Here is a 5,000-nt window from a genome sequence, read left to right as displayed (position 1 = left end):
TAGCTGTATATTTATATTCAGTGACTCGAACAATCTTCTAGGTTTAACGGGGAAAGGTGGTAAATAATTGTTAATAAATACATCGCCTAATTCAAATAGTTTTTTGGTCGGAGAATCACTTGTCTGAATTCAGGGCACTCTTCATTGCTATTAACTCTCTATGGAGAGGGAGAGAGGTAGTTCACCACATTCATCTTGTAAAGATGACTTTGGTGATGATCTGAAGGCTCCTGAACATATTCTAAGGCCTTCGTTATGAACTGGGTCTAACGTTTTCAGCGTTGCGTCTGATGCCGAGCTATATATTTCGCTTCCATGGTCCATGATAGACAGCACTCTTGCTTTATAAAGTACAGTAAAGGTATGTCTACCGGCTCCCCAAGTAGTGTTCGATAGTTTTTTTTTATTAGACTTAGTGCTCTTTTACATTATGACTTCACGTATGTTATGTGAGTTTTCCAATTTAGGTGAGTATCAAATACTAATCCTAAAAATTTTGCGGTTTGGTCAAAATGGTATACTGTGATGTCTAATTTTTAAATCTATTTCTTCACCTTTCTTCCACTTTTTCTTTTTATAAAACACGACTGCTTGAGTCTTAAGTATGGATAATTTAAAGCCTACAGATGAGGACTGCCTGATAAAAAGACGGCAATACGAAATTTGCAAAAGTCCTGAGGACCTAGGATGGTGTCACGCCAATATATATAGGAATCACTCAATGAATTCATACAAATCGGAGCCAGAGACAATGGGTCACAAGGAGACCTAAGTGATCAACGGCCACATGAAATGAAACGTGAACCGAAAATATTTGTTTATTTGGATTTTCAGCTGAAGAAAAAATATTCGCATGAAAGAAATCTGTCCTTTTGAATTTTAAATGCCAATATTTTTTATTCATGACTAACTAACTTTTGCTCTTTCAAATCCTGATTTTGGAAAACAATTTTTTGCATCCTATATAATCATTTACTCCAAATACATCTGAGTAAGGAATCATTTGAAATGAAGAACTGTTGTAGTGGCACAGAGTCATAAATATTTTGAAACAAAATAGAAAGTTTATTTTCGAAAATCTTTTCTTCATTAAAACTTCTTTGTTAAACGACATCGTCATAATACACCTTGGCATTTATTTTTAAAAACAAAAATAATTCTGAACCCTTTGTTTTATTTAATTCTTTGGCAAACTAACCTCTGTGATACAGAGGAGATCAAATAGCATTTGCTTCCATTAAAAATCAGAAAAGCAAAAAAAAAAAAAACTGTAATTTTCCTGGCTTACAAAAACACCTGTTTATAAAACGAACTATTTTCCGTTATACGCGCGCCACATCATTCATCTTTGTTCTTCTTATCCTACGGCAACAAACCCGGAATTGTGCTGTTTTGCACGACTTGGCTTCACCTGAATGAAAAAAGAAATAAAATGAAAAAATCTGAGAAACGTTAAAAGGCGGAACGACTCGACTTTACGCGACGCAAAAACCAGTCTCGATTACTCTTCTTTTTCAGATTTATGCAATTTTCTTCTGTGTTGGAACTGTACGATAGGATAATATTTTCTTTACGATTCGCACATATTTATTTCCACATTTTAACGTTCAGGACAAATATCATACCTGATGAAGATGTGAAAGAGGTGACTCAATTGCAAATTACGAAACAGACGAAATGTAAGCAAATAACGAATGGATTTAACATTTACGCGCACGATATATTACAATAACTCCATGGAGACAATATTCATCAGCAAAGGAAGGAAAGAAAACCAACGACAGTGTAATAATAATAATGATGATAATACCAAAAATTATACATAATATCCTCCATGAAATATAAGCTTTGAAATGTTATCACATGTCTTTTAAGCCATATGCAGGTTACTAATTAATAGGTTAGAAGTTATATGGACTCAAGGTATCACTGTCGTGAAATCAGACCCTAATATTATTATTATTATTATTATTATTATTATTATTATTATTATTATTATTATTATTATCATCATCACTGTTCACATTTGCCTTAATTTTAAAGCCAACTAATAGACTAAACCCTTAAGAAAGATCCTTTAAATTAAAAAAACCTTATTAATTCTATCTCAAAGCAATCCAATTTTAACGAGGAAGAACAAAATTAGGTGATAGCGTAAGTGTATGAATGTCAAACCCAACACATAAAATCACTATTAAACGATGAAAATGCAACATATCATAATAGAAATAATGTGATTTTCATTGAAATCTTCCCTCTAACTTACTGACTCGCAATAACAACAAAACTGATATATCTGCAGGAGCTGTTTGTCAGTTCGCCTCTGAAGGTGACAGCAAAAATGCATAGTATAAGGTAACTATATGTCGTTTTGTAATTTCAGTTATTATGTAATTACTCTTGCTTTCACTAATGCAATATATACTTGAGGATGCTATATATTGTTGTTTCTCTCTCTCTCTCTCAAACACACCCACACACACACACACACACACACACACTCACACTAAAATAATGTAAATTTAAAACACGAAATTATAATTAACAAAGGTCTACAAATTTTTTTTAGCGTTATAGGTCCTCTTTTCCCCTTTCCGTCTCTCTGATCTATTTGAGCCCCCCCTCCCCCCCACCAAAAAAAAATGAGCACCAATAAAGTCTTCTTCCAGGACGTGCATGAATAAGCCAAGTGGGAGGTGAGGACGGGGAAGGGTGATAGGGTGTGTATCTTTAAAAAAAAAAAAAAAAAAAAAAAAAAAAACTAATCGAATATTCGTCGCCCTTGGAATTTTCTCATTTTGATCCCGTGTCACTTTCCCGTTAAATATTCTGAAGAAAAAAAAATCAACAAGGAAAAATCATAAACATTACGGGGAGAAAAACTCGGATGAAAAATTCGGATGCTTTGCTCATCATGGAGGAAGGTTTCTTTCACATATTAGTCCTTATTTTTATTTGTAATTCGGAAATTCTGCTTAAAAACATTTTCATATTCTCCCATAACCAGACAACACTACCTTGAAAAACTACGTAGAGCAAGATGGCCACGAAGGATCTTCCGTGGTTTTCGCTTAGCCAGCCTGCCGAATTTTTTTTTTTTTTTTTTTTAACTTGAGGCCAATACGACAAAAAACCCAATGCCCTTATTTGGTAAACATACAAATAAGCATAATTTCTGTCATTTGCGTTAACTAATCAGCAGAAATGCATCAAAAATAACGTAAGTTGAAACTCAGTTAAACAAATACAGTTCACCAACTTACACTATCCTTGTTTGTGCATTGTTCTCTAGCAAGGCAAAAATGATCTTGTGAGCCATAATTATATCTTTATAAAAAATATATCTTGGTAATTTCGACTCCAGGTAAATTGCTGCCGGATAAGTTCAAGTCCATTAATTGCGGAGGCCTAGAACTATCGATCTTTTCTTGAAAAACTTCGGAATGTGATGGCTGACTCCAGATTTGACAAAGTATTATGTAATTCCGTGTTTCTATTTCGCTAGTAGCTCTTTATGAAAATGATGATTATTTTGATGATATGACTTTTTATCATTTACTAGCACAGATTCTGTTAATGTTACCAAGGATTAAATGAAAATCCTTATAAACTCCATGCAAGAGTTTCATTGAATTTCACTAAGGTCATCATCCATTTTTCTTGAAATTGTGTGAATTTTCTTTAAATCACGTGAAATTGCACATTACTTCATCTTACTACGCTTTCTCTTGCCTGTCCTCTTGAAATTTTTTGCGCACACCAACTTCAATTTCATTCAAATCAAGTAAATTTTAAGATTAATTCCTTTCGCAACTGTGTAACTTTCCATATAAAATAACCTTGAAATTGTGCAATATCCCTTCTTAAACCAAATTCAAATTAAGTAATATTTTATATTGTTTCTCTGAGACTTGGTGAAGTTCCATATTGCATCCGAACGAAATTGCGTAAAATCGTCGACTGCTCTTCAAACAACTTAAAAGGAAAAAAAATCCCATTTCATTCATATCCAAACATTGCAAAATTCCATTCGAATTTTTATTGACTAGGGCTAATTATTCTGAGTTCATATAATTCCCTCTCAAATGATCGGTTCCTGTACTTCAGTCTTGAATTACGGTTTTTAATATCAGTCTCAAAATTTGGAGCTTCTGTACTACATTCCTTAAATTTAGTCCACGAATAATTACGCAAGAATAATTATATGAAAAGCAATTTCAAAAGACCTCTATAAACCAGAGAATTGCCTGCAATGATGATGATAATAATAATGATGAAAATATTAATAAGTAGAAGAAAAACTTTTGGTTGCTCCAACTTCATTAATTCTTAGTAATTATCATTCATCCGTCAAATTTTTACTAATCACAAGTGGCTTCACACATATTAACATTTAAATTTCAATAACAATCCAATTTACCGTTCTCGAAAGACTCATCCTGTGGTTACGGTAAGCTGGTCTTGTGCCTGCACAGACTTTCTTTCAGTTTTTTCTTGTTAACAATTAAAATATATTTTGGAATACAGTAACACTTGCAAATAAGCTTCCAAAAATTAATAATCCACGGGAAAAAGAGAGAAGAAATTGTAGAAACAAATTAAATAACAGATGACAACGAACAATCAGTAAAAAGACACTTTAAGCACCTCCATCCTACTGCTGACATAGGCGTAAAAAGGCCAAAAATCTTTTCTTCGTATCATCGATCTATTTCTGCCAAAGGCCTCAGCAGCTGGATAAAATATGGCCTCTCGATTCCTGACTTGTTGGTTACGTGAGATCGATGATGATAATTTGGCAGCAGTCAATCTTGGTAAACATATTGTTCAGCAACCTAATGATAATGATACAGAATAATAATATACACGAAATGACAGTCACAGAAAACAAACCAGGTGAGAATGAGCGGCGAAAACCCATTACAGGTACAGCAAGATGAAAGATAAGTATTTCTCGTCACGACAACAAAGAAAGAATTTTCCGCTCGGCAGTACTTAAA

Source organism: Macrobrachium rosenbergii, chromosome 17 (assembly GCF_040412425.1).
Source record: "Macrobrachium rosenbergii isolate ZJJX-2024 chromosome 17, ASM4041242v1, whole genome shotgun sequence".
Taxonomy (NCBI): Eukaryota; Metazoa; Arthropoda; class Malacostraca; order Decapoda; family Palaemonidae; genus Macrobrachium; species Macrobrachium rosenbergii.
Note: the sequence above shows the minus strand (reverse complement) of the source record.